The 12,836-nt window shown below is 41.1% G+C and overlaps 1 protein-coding gene across 8 annotated transcripts in view; it reads right to left on the bottom strand.

The window, feature by feature from the left end:
• CUNH14orf132 (chromosome unknown C14orf132 homolog) overlaps positions 1-8,981 on the bottom strand; it is a 234,467-nt gene extending 225,486 nt beyond the window's left edge. For all 8 annotated transcript variants that reach the window (XR_001860238.1, XR_001860239.1, XR_001860231.1 and 5 more), the window contains exon 1: positions 8,896-8,981. The gene's annotated coding sequence lies outside the window, so the exon portion shown is untranslated. The remainder of the gene's footprint in view (positions 1-8,895) is intronic.
• Between the last annotated feature and the right edge of the window lie 3,855 nt (positions 8,982-12,836).

Raw genomic sequence — 12,836 nt, 5'->3', positions numbered from 1 at the left:
GCCAAACACAAGGGTGGTACCCAGCAGAAAGGTGTGGAGGGAGCAATGCTGGGGGAGCACCATGCTCCCCTTGGCATGCCTTTTGTAGTTGCAATGTCCCTGGAGCTCTGGGATTTGTGGTTTTTTCAAGCCTAACTCAAAGCGGAGCAGTAAAAGCATCCTTTTGCTGAGCTGCCCAGCACATGGGTGGTGCCAAGAAGAAAGGTGTGGAGGGAGCAATGTTGGGGCAGTGAGGTGTTGTTTCTTTGCAGTGAAATGGACCTAACCCTGCCAAAATGATACTCATTGAAATCCCAAAATCAGAGAACGAAGTGAAATGAAGAGACAGGGGAAGAAATTGATGAAATGAAATGCTAAAAAGAAAAAATTCTGAAACGAAGTGAAAACAGTAAAATGGCATGGGATGACATGAACTGCTGTGAAATGGACCAAATTTTGCCAAATTGATACTCATTGAAATCACAAGATTTCATTTCATTTCATGAAAGCAAATAAAATCTCAAAGTCAGAGAACAAAGTGAAACAAACTGACTGGGGTTTCCACAATTAGGCACTGGTATAATCCAAATACCAGTGTATTTGCATGTTCTGTTCTAACAAAAGACATTCAGCACATGGAAAACACTGATTATTGACCTTAAGCCATAGCTTCAGCATGAGATAGGTTTATCCTCCTGTCCTGGTTTTTGGGTTCATGCCTTCTTCATGCCTTACTGTTAAGTGAGGAGATACTGTCAGCTGTCCTTGGAATCATTGTGGCTCCTCCCAAGAGGAGACTCAGGTATGTGGGGAGGGAAGGAGCTCCCCCATGGCTGAGGCAGCAGGGATCGTGGGGATCATGGAGGAGAGATGTCCCAGCCACAAACCAACCCATCACGATTGCAAACCTCCTTTGGCTTTACATGGGCTGATCAAACACAGGACAACCTGATCCACCATGGCACTGAAGGAAGTCCTGTTCAGAGTGACACTTCAGGCACTCATTAATGAAGTGAACACAGGGGTTTTCAACCCAAACAGTCTCCACTTACAGCTTGCTTTTAAGTAGGCTACAAAGACTTCACTACCAGAGTGGTTATGACTGCTAATGTTTTGTTCCACAATCAGATCTTAACAAATTTGTGAAACAAAGTTCCCTGATAAAGAAAGAAACTAAAAAAAAAATTTAAGATTAGAAAAAAGCTTTGAATAATTCCTTAAGGAAGGCTCAAAAAAGATTCAGACACTGTAAAAAAAAAAACCCTGTGTCAGAGAATAAACTGCAAGGTGAATAATAACTATACTGTGTTCAGAAATTAAAGGTTGGATATCACTCTAGGGCTGTATTTGGAAGTTCAGGCAGAAAGCAAGTGCTGACAGCAAGGAGCTCTAACTCAGATGAGATGGTTTCAAATGGGCCATCTGGCCAGCAAAGCCACTGGCAATTGGAAAACCTGAAGACACCTCATTATATCACATCACAACTGAGACTATGACTCTGTTTCCAGCTCTCCTTGAGAAAGCTTGCCCAGACACACAGAACCCAGGCAACAGCTTCTCTTGGCAGTTTAAGGAAAGAGGAGGAGGGAGGGAAAAGGGAAGGAATGAAGCTTTTCTGTTGTGGAGTCACATAATAAACCATAAAGGACTATACTTAATCTCACAGCATCTAAAGGAGCCTAGAGAAGTGAAATTGTACTGTTTTCAAATATTAAATCTTAAAGAAGATGGAGATAAACTCCTTTTTGTTCAGCACTAAGAACCAGTTTGTAGCACCTGCAAGAGGATGTTTCTAACACCATTTATTCCCCATGTTTAACGAATACATCGGATCTCTGCCCCCACCCTCACTGCAGTATAAATAAGCTTTTTGAAAAGGTGGATCAGCATGCATTTTAATAATTGCCACTCCTATGTCCTCTCGCACTGGGAATAAGAAAGATGGGAAATCTGTTTCTACTGGGAGTAGCTCACCCCTCCAGCAGCCTCTTCTCTCCCACAGCAGGCAATCTGGTGCAGAGGACATCAGCATTCACGGCCCACTTTGGAAGCCACAATATATACCTTGCTGTTCATCTGTAACAGTGAGGGCTGGAATTACCAAGACACTGGCTCTGTTTCTGGTTTCCTGCAAGTTGATGATTTAGCTTTTACCTTGTGGATTAACTTCAGCCAGTGGGAAAAGTTTATGCTAAATACCTTCGTGCAATCATGTGATGAAATTCCCAGTTGTTCTTTTTTGTAAAGTTTGCTTTGTTTCTACTGTTCTTTCTTTACATGATTTAATCTCCTTGGATGCTCTTCATAATTTATTTTTAAATTCTAGGCATTTTTATGCTTCCATCAATTTTTATTATATGTAGGATTTACACTTTTTTCTGTCCAATTCAGATGCATAATGCATTACTTTGGTTGAAAACTTCTGCAAGTTCTCCAAGACTGTACAATGTTTAAAATAAAATTATTTCCCACACTAGTCAGACCAGCAAATTTAATGCCTCAAGCGCTGTAATAACATGGTTTTAAATAGACTGCTGAAATATTAATCTTAGTGTTCATTTTTCTTTCCTTCTCTATTGTTTGACTTTTCTTCTTTCTGTCTATGTTTCAATATCCTCTGGACATCATCACACCCACAGGATGATTCAGATGTTGGCAGAGCTGTGTGTTTCAAGCTGCACTGTGGGACATATTCCTTATTCTTCACATGGAGCCAGTTCTCTTTGAAACGTCCCCCACCTGTCTTTCAAAAATGGCTTCTTCAAGTTTAAGAATCTATTTGTATTAAAGTTTGTAATACTGTAGGTACCTTAGGTGACCAAACTGTAGAATTATCTTTTTCTTTGGGATTGTTATTCCCCTAGCTGTTCTGCAAAGTCACAAAAAAAGTAAATGAGTCCCCTAGCAATCCCCTTGGTGCAGGAAAGGCATCAGACTGAAGTGATGTTGTGAAATTGGGTAGCAAGAGCAAGCAGCAATTTTGAACCAGTAGCATTAGAAATCAAGAAAGATGCTATTTAAAGAAAGACTGTTCAGGCAATCTTCTGGAAAAGTTTTATTTTGTACCCCAAGATGGACTGGCATTCAGACTGAGCTTAAATTGGTTATTTACTTTCAATATGCAATTATTCAATGCATAGAATTTTCAAATGTTAATAGCATAAAAGCATTTCTGTAACTATGATTTTGTGTCATCTACCTGATTTAGTCAAATGGTTATAAACTGCCCATGAATGTCTTAAGGCTAGAAATTGGAAGCCTTCAAATCATCCAAGGACACAGGTTCGGGAACAAAGACACAGTTGCAGAAATGGGAAGAAAAAATTTCAATAACTAACTTCTGGGCAAAGACACTTTTGCAAGAGGAATGGCAGTTGCCTCCAGCAGCAGGACCACAGGTCTGGTGGGCAGAAAAGCCCTCCTGTGCCTGCTTTTATCCAGAATATACTCAGTCCAGCAGAGACAGAAGATGCAAGACTGCGTCCCTTTGGATGTAGTATGTACTATCAGGCACACAGGTTTTTAGCATTGTTATTAGCAGAGACAAAGACTCCACTCCTGAGTGCTGAGGGCACGTGCCCTTTGGATCAGCAGCTGAGCCTCCACCAACTCATCCAGCACAGGCCCTATGCCCTGCTCCAGGCATGTTTCCTGGGTGTAAGCACACAGTGATCATCCTAGACTTCTTTGAAAGACTGGATTTTATCCAAACTAAGCGTGCAAGGCCTGACCTTGACCTGTGATTTTGATCCCCACAACAAATAAGACATTTGGTGCTATTTCTTTGGCTGTCTCTCCAGCTGTTTCTCCCTTGTAAGAACAGGCTGTTTGATGATCGCCAATTGAAGAAACACTTTTGGCTACTAAAAGGGATCCTTAAGATTATACCATGCCTTGGTGAGACACATGAAAACATTTCCTTCCTTTCCTTGGGGTTTTATGCCCTACTCTGGAGGGAGAAGATTAACACAGAGATTATTGTAGTAGAATATCACTTTTTACTCAGTTACTCTACAACGCAGTCAGATGCCTGGGAACAGAAAACAAAGATACTAGCCCGCAGACAAAAGTATCTTCTAAACTGAGCCACCAAACCGCTGGCATGGCCAGATCAAGTAAGGACAGAGAAAGACTCAGCCAAAGATATTTCCTTTTATTTTTTCTTAGAGAAAAAGGAGTAAAGTGACTGCACTGGATTATTTTGGTCAAAGGGATTCGCATTCATATTCCTCTCAAAGCAATTTTATTACCTCTGCATACAGGTTTCGTAATAACCAGCAAAGGAGAAAGGAAAGGCACCAGAAAAGTTCCAGGTCCAAAATAGCCACAACTGGACAACATAAGGGCTCTTTATGTCATTTTATAGATTCTGCTAATGGGTGGAAGGAAAAAAAGTAAAAGAGTCTTTAAAAACTGTTTTAAAAATTGGAGATAGAAGGGTACACTTAAAATTTCCAGCCACAAGCAGTTCAGTTTTACTTTCAGTCTGCAATTATCTAAGACCTTATCTCATTTATATGGTAATAACTTGTGTCGTGTCAGCTCAACAAGCAGAGAGAGCAGCTCCGCAGCGCCGGCTCCTTGAACGCTCGGGCTGCCGCTCCCGGCGTGGGCTGCCGGTCCCCGCTGGGCTCGCAGTGCCCATCAGAATTGCCAATGAGCGCGGCCTCCGGGCTCTGAGGAGCCTACAAAGGCGGGGAACTTCTCGTCGCTATGCACTTAACGCAGCTCTTCTGGCTGCTACACACACCCGGCGTGAAAACGTTCTGAGAGATAATTGTTCGCCCAAGGAAGAGGAGACTTACTGCAGCAGTTTGGAATGAGCTGCGCATCAGTAAGGAGCAGCAAAACTCATGGCAAGGTTCAGAAATTATTCCTGAATGATTATTATAGCCATAAAGCTGCATTTTCTTTAAAATTCTAATTAAATCTAGACAAGGTGAGAAAAATAAATCAAAACAGATCGGGACACTAATGAGAGGTAAAGGCTTTGGTCTTTTGCAATTTCAAAGGTAATTACTAAGGGATGTCTTATCCCCTCACCACAGCAGAGGAGGAGCACAGAAACCTCTGGATTCCAACTAACCCAATGGTTCTCAGATAAAATACTTTAATGTTAGACAGGTAGCAAACTAGCAAACATCAAGACAGAACAAGGAGCTGGAATAAAAGTAGTCCATATAGATAACAAACCCCACCATCACTCTCCTTATTGACAGTTCAGCTACTCTAACAAGGTCTTTCTCAAAGAAATTTTCTACGGGTTGGCCCATAACCCATTATCCATTTTGGAGCACAACAGAACATTTCCTTTTAACAAGTAATATCCCATCACAAACTAGACAGTGAGGTGTGGTGATCATGTCACAGCAGGTTGTGTTTTAGCGACTGCAATCATCGAGTACATACTTCCAGCTGACCCAGGACAGAAAAGGTTTGGTTTAAGGTGAGGAGTTTCATCAAAGTGTATCTTTAATGAAAATCAGGCAGCACATTGTTTGCTGGCATTGCTTTCTAAAAGGGTTCTGTGCTTCTCACTAGAGGAAAGTGTATTTTGAAGGCAATTTAGGAACAAGAGGACAACTAATGTTATTTGTGGAAAAAGAAATCAGAAGGGAAGACCAGGCTTTGGCTTATGCCCCTGTAATATTATTACACTTTATGCTGGTTTTTTCTGTTCCAGATGAGACAGAGGTGGATTTGAGAAGGATCAGGTCTCTGTGCACACTCTCATTCTTTGCAGGTTATAGGAAGGTGAAGCCTGCTCAGATCACACAGCTGTTGGAGCACTGGGAGTTGCTGTTTTAGAAACACTGATTTAAAATGCTTTGTATTCAGAACATTGAGTTTTATGTGGGGTTTACTTACTGTACTTAAATGCAACAAGCAATTTGTACTGAAATGCCATTATATACCTAGGATTGCCAATGTAAAACAAAAGATTTAACATCAATATGTTTGAGGACTCTGTTATCCTTTTACACAGAGAATGTTTCACACAAATGCCTTAATCCCTACCACTTCAGGGTGAGCCCTGAGCCCCATAGGCTGGAGTCTTTAAGATGCCACTTAAAGTTTCTGACCACCAGGAAGGGTTAGGTCTGCACCACCTAATCTCTAAAAGCATCCCTTTAGCCACAGGTGCTCCAAATGCATGTTAAGAATGTAAAATTAAGGTCAGCAGTTCAGAAAGGCTCTGAAAGGGATCTGGAAGTTTTCCTGGAAAGGAAGCTCTGCCCACCATCACAGCAATAACAAAACCCATCTATTTCCACCCCAGCAAAATCATAATACCCCTAATCCCAGTCATATCACAAGCTACTGGAAGTGCTGGATCATGGAGTACTGTACTGGGGCATAAGGAAGTAAATGGCAGAGGCATAATCAGAGGGGATGGAGGTACTTCTGTGAAACATTGGTATCAAGATGCATGCCATCAAAAGAGAAGTCAGTTCTGGACAATCAGAAGCAGCCTCAAGAGAAGTGTGTGAATAGCAGACTACATAAATTGTTTTGCCTTAGCTGATACAAACAGATCTTAGTTAATAGGCACGGGTCAGGAGATTCAGCTGTTAACCATAAACACAGAGGATTCAGTCTTCTGCCAGCTCAGGAGCCAGAGAAAGATTTTTGATAATGAGCAGTTGTGAGCTATGCCACCTCTTAAAAAGTAAAAATAAAACATACAGAAGCATAAAACCTCTTATCAGTTGAGAACAACAGCATCAGTAATGAATTTTCACTATTAATAAATCCTGCCTCCAGAGCTTCTCCAGAAAGCTTAAAAATATTTCATTGTGTTCCATTCTGAGAAGTAATCCAAAAGAAGACTCCGAAAATCTTGAGGAAATGTGAAAGAACTGTTCGAAGTGTAAGATTTTTAAATACTAATAGCTTTGAGGAAGAATTAGCACTGTTTATCTCTGATTGCATCAGGAGTGGAATATCTATGAGAGGGATTTAATGAGCAAAACATCCAGTGTAGTGCTATTAAATGCTTCTCAATCACAGTAGGGTAATATTCCAAAGCCACTGCAATCACAACACTGCAGCCTTAAGCAGAGAGAGCATTGGAATTTCCTCCCCCATCAGTGGAATGCAGTGGAACTCCCCCCCACCCCCACCCACCATCATCCAACATGGACAAATTCAAGCCTAAAATATCACACACCATGTCCACATAAAGTAATCTCATGTCACAGAAAACATCTTGCTTCTGGTACCTTCAGCACAAAACAAAAAGCCACGCACTCAGGGCAGAACAAAAAGCCAAGACAAGCATCTGGAAAGTTAAAAAAGTTAGGGCAAACCTCATTTGAAGTTGTAATGAACAACCTAGTCTCTAAAGGCTTTAAATGAATATCCTCAAACACACTAGTAAACATTTTAAATATGTATTCACAGTCCTGTTGGATTCTAATGCTCCTCTGATGAATAAAGCTGATTCTCCTCCTCAGTAAATAATTCAGTGGCAAAGAATTGCTTGGCCTGGAAAAGAGATGAACAATGGGCCAAGACTTAAGTCTTTTGCTCTTTTGTTGAGTTGCTCTTTTCTAAGAGATTTTGGTCTCAATTTTGACTTTGTGGGTAGAGGTTTCTGCAAAAGAGGAAGTCACAGAAATAAAGTTAGAGTTGTTTGTATTCACAACTGCAGTTTAGTATCCCTTTTTTCTGACCTTTATTCTGTTAGTGGAAGAAGAAAGTGTTGATGGCATGAAAAGAGAATCAAGAAACATTATTTATGTAAGCTCCTGCCACAGGAGAGTAATTTTCATATTCAAGGACAAAGTGCAGTTTTGCTCTACCTGTGGTCAGGGACATTCATCTTGTGATACAGTGTTGCTGGTATTAGATACTTGCGAGTGCAAGACACCCAGAAACTTCACCTAGAGTAGAATCCAGAAAGCAAAATACTGTTCTGTGTTTCCAAGTGGGGGTTTATGTTTATTCAATGCTAGCACAAAGATGCAGCTAAGTACTGAAGAGCAATCTGATTAGGATTGAGGCTAATCGTAATAAAGCTCTCCTAAAAAATCAGGCAACTCCAGTTTCCTCCCTGCTAGAAGAAGTATTCTTAAACCAGGGACTTTAAAGCAGACTAAAACCTTTCCCAGGTTAATTCCATTAGCCCTATGGGTCAGAACACGCTTAGTCCTAAAACACCACCAGGGCTGATCCAAACCCCATGGGAACCTTTTGGGTCAGATCATAATAAGGAACATAAGGGACAAGAAAAATGTATTCATTCTTGATAGTAAGAAAATGAAGGAATTTGAGCCACACGTATTCTCAATATTGCTTTTGTGAGATGGTTATATAGATCAAGGAAAGACACCAGCGAGTCTGAAACAGTCACAAGGCAGAAACCTCTTGATATGCACCTGAGCCTTCCTTTCCAAGCAGCAAAATTGCAACCCAACGAGCTTCTTTGAAAATTTGAGGTATTCACAGGCATTTGCAGACTATTAGCAGAAGATCCTGCAAAGTACTAAAGCCACAAAGTACTAACCCACTGCTTAGATACAAACACAGTCAAAAAGAGGAGAGTTCCAACAGAAATGAGATGTACAGAGGCATGTTAAAAGACTGGTAACTTTTAGCAGCCAGGTTGGAGCTCTGCTTAAAATCTTCTGAAAAAAGGAAGTTTTGCCAACCCCTAAAGTTAAGAGGAAACCAAAAGACTAGATATCCCAGAGCCTCACCTCATTCGTCTCACTTTTTTTTCAAGTTTAAGTGTGTTTGGATCCAGCTTGTTTCTAGACAACTTTAGGAAAAACCTTATTCCTATACAGTATTCTCCACAAATAACTCTTAAAAAAAAGCAAACAAAACATTTCTTTTTGCATTAATTCACAAAGAATTTTCCTCGTAAGTCAGAAAACTACACATATACAAAACTACATATGTACAACTGACCTTTTTTGTTTAGGACTTTATCCATGAAAGTTTGCTTAGCTGCATGCACAAATCTTCATGGGTGACTCCCTTCTGACTGTGATCTTGGCACTAGAAACAAGGAGTGACACAACAAAATGCTTCAGTCTGGAGACATAATGCTAGCATCTTGAAGTCTAAACCAGATCAGTTCACAAACTGTAAGTGGAAAATAAACTTTAGAAAATAAGTAGATCAAAGCAGCTATCACTAGACAGTCTTCCAATGAAACAGTTATAGCTGTTGCATTTTGTAAATAGAGGCCATCCTCAGTTAAATCCCAGAAGTATCAGCCACATGTAAACCCCCCATCTGACAGCTTCTGTCCTTAACATTTCCCCTTTATCCCAGCCCCATATCACTCCAGCAGCAAGGGGGGTCATGCCTGTCTCTTGGGGACTAGAGTTTGCTCCAGACCAGAACTACCAAATACTGCCCCACTCCTTTTGTGCTGGCCCTTGTGACTGCCAGGATGCCATGAAGGGCTGCTCCTTCCAGCCCTAGGAACCTAGGGTGGTCTAGTTTTGCCTCTGCTGAGCGTGTTCCTGCAGCCAGCAGCTGCAGAATATGGACAGGTGAACAAGGGCAGAGGGGAGAGCAATACAAAGAAGGTGTCCTATGCTCAACCCACAAAGTGGTTTCAAGCATTTTCTTGCTTAACACTCTTATTAAACAATAGCTATACAGCAACTCACACACATTTTTGGCTTGGTTTTGGGTTTTTTGTTTTGTTTTGGTTTTTTCCATATTGTTTGATTTTGTATTTTACTTAGACAGGGTGTGCCCCAAGAAATGCTGACTGTTCAGCTGGACTTTCCTTGTGTGCTGGGGGTAAAGGACAGAGTGACAAACATGGTGCTGGGATACCACAAGCACATGTCCCTGTCCTATGTATTTTTATAAGTGAACAGGCTCAGAAAGATTCCCTTATTTTTGAGGGGACAAATATTTCTTCAAAATTTCTTACTGGAACTTCTTATACAAAACAGAGAGAAATCCCATCTGGATACTGCACACAAGAGCTCACATCAAAAGAGAGGCATGGAGGGGCTTATGGAGGTGATCAGAGGAGCATTTTCTCATGACAGAAGGCTGGAATTCTTGTCTTGCACAGTAAAACAGACTGAAAGAGGAGACAATTGCAGTCTGTAAGGCATCCAGGAACTAACTACCATGAGAGGAAAATAACTATTTAATTTTGTAGAGATATTTAGATAAGGATACTATGTGAAAACTTGCCACAATCACATCCATCCTGTAAACTAGAAGAAGAATTCCAGTTATTAGGAGGATGAAGCTGGGGAACTCTCTTCCCAAAAATCATATTTTACAAAAAGGAAAATGAGCCCCAAAAAATTAAGCCCTCATTTTCATACATAAGTTTTGTGTCAGAGAAGGGAATCAGATACTGTAGACTTAAATGCCAGGCCAGGTTCCCTAAAACAAAATCAATATTCTTATTATTGAGGGTCAAATGTGTTGAAAAGATGGTTTGCTGGGCCAAATTTTGCAATCCAATGTAGGTGAAGTGAGAAAAGAAAACTAATGTAAGAAAACAGACTAGATTTTTATAATATTAATAAACAGTTAATAAATAATAAATAAATTGTTAGTGGTAAATCAGTACCACTAACCTTTGGAGTGATTAAAAAAATACTTTCCTTTGAGGAAAATATTTACATTTCTGACACAGAGCAATACCTTAGGATGCTACAGAATTAATCAAGATTTTTTGGCCAGTCTTTTCCTTCTTTTGCATGGCAAGAAAAACAATTTATTGATAACTTAGTGTATATGTTCTTCTGGGTTGGTTTTTTTTTCCTATTAATTTTTGGAATTATCAATACAGTCACGTCCTCAGGGAAAAACATCCATGATTGTAAAGTTCAGTTATAAACAAACAGACTTAGGCACTTCTCTTTCTTCTGAACTCCTTTTGATTTGGGATTATCACCTGAGTGTAATTTTTTCCCTCACAGAGTGCTTGTCCATATGTAGACCTGCATTTTTACTTCTCAGTGCCAGAAGAGATCAATGAGGATTTCTATTCTAGGATTCCCGAGGGTGTTTCCCTTATCAGTTTCATTGCCATGCCTATTTTATGTCAAGCCCTATACACTACTTGTTTAGTCAGATTTCTCTAAACCCTAATTCCAATACCAAACTCCCACATTTATCCTTTTCCAGTTAATCCTCAGATGTTCAGTGTATGCAAATAGAGAGATGCATTTGCTATTCAGAAGTAAAAGTGGTGTTTGTTTGGTTCCTCAGGTCCCCATTGCCTCTCCCCACCCTGGGAACAGGGACTGTGTTCCTGCTGTGAACATGTTGTCACCATCTCCAGCAGGGAAACGGTGACACAGGGTCACGCACTCTCCTCACTGTTCCCTCGTGCTCACAAGGATGTGCATCGCCTGTCTTGGGACCCTGGATTCCCAAACAGTATTAAAAATGCAGTCCCAATCTTCTTTTCCCCTTGGCCTTACATGAGGCAGAATCTCCCACAGTTTTGCGTAGCCCTACTTTGTAAAATGTCACCGTTCTTCTTAGTTTCTGATCCACACTCGAGTTAGAAAGTCACTTTTGGTAAGAGCAAGTGACTCAGTGCTCTCATCTTGAGCTCCTACAAATGGAACCAGGGGGTGCACTCAATTTATCCACTCAACAACATGGTGCACAATACTTGAAAGAGAACCTGCTTCTCTGAATGCATTCCTCTTCTCTGGCAATTTCTTTCAGCAACATTTCCTTCTTTTCACAGTAGCTTGGCCTGAATTATGCCATCTTACCACCATTTCTCTGTTGTTTCAAACAACAAAACACTTCATTTTCCCCTTTTCCAGGAAAATTGAAAGACCAGTTGCTCACATTCTGTCAGTGGGATTGGAATGGAAATTCCCCAACACAATGCAGTCTTAAGGAAAGATATGCAGGGATGCAGAGGTAAGAGTTATTCCTTTCTTGAGAGTTGATGTGTTCTCCTGTCTCCCTAGGGAGAGACATGTTACAACTGCTCTCTCTCTCTACTTGTCTATTAAAGTGCTGCCATTAACACCCAAATATTTTGCCTCATCACCTGTGAACTCCAAAGAGTTAATAACCACAGCAGCTTAGCAGAGAAAAGCAGCTGAGAAGAAATACATCAGTAAAATTTAAAGGCTCATTTAATTGGTGTTGGCCATGGAAACATTCCTGTATGACTTTCACAGCACCTCCCTGCATCACTGTAAGTGTACATAATTTACGTACATTTCTGCCTAAATATCTTTGGAGAGCTGGGGCAGAAAGGTTTAAGTATGTCTTGCAGTAAGTTCTTAGGTGATTTGGGGCATTTCCTGACACAACAATGCTGAACTTGAACTTTCCAAATCAACACGTGGCACTGTCAGAGCATCTTTGCACGCTGTGTGTCCCAGCACGTGACAGAAGCCACTGGGAACTGCTTAGGGCCTCCCATGCAGAAGCTGGAGCATCTTCTAGAGAAACAGACTGCACTGGGAGGTACAGTACTTGTGTGCATGTGATGGCAGGAGGGACAGCCGGAGCCTCTTGCCAAGGCACAGAGGTGAGGGAGAGCCCCACAGCCCCTGCTGGCCCCTGGGTCCCACAAGCTGTGAAGGCACCAGGGTGTTGTTCTCACAAGTGCACTGTGCAGGTGTGGAGGCAAATTTCACCTCTCTGCCTGCAAAACCCAGTGTGATGCTGGTGCAGTGCCACAGAGGTAGAGCTCCACTTCTCAGCTTGAACTGAGAATTAAATGCTGTGCTGGGAGCTGCCACTGGGCTTGCTGAGCTGTCACTCTTCAAAGGGCTTGGTTGTGTAAGCGGACCAAGGGAATCACTAAACCACAGACAATGAAAACAATTTTAAATGAGAGACTAAATGAAAAGAAAAAAGTTGTCAAAATGTCAAGGTTAATGTTT

Source organism: Corvus brachyrhynchos, unplaced genomic scaffold, assembly GCF_000691975.1.
Source record: "Corvus brachyrhynchos isolate BGI_N302 unplaced genomic scaffold, ASM69197v1 scaffold1, whole genome shotgun sequence".
Taxonomy (NCBI): domain Eukaryota; kingdom Metazoa; phylum Chordata; class Aves; order Passeriformes; family Corvidae; genus Corvus; species Corvus brachyrhynchos.
This window is presented reverse-complemented; position numbering and strand designations above follow the sequence as displayed.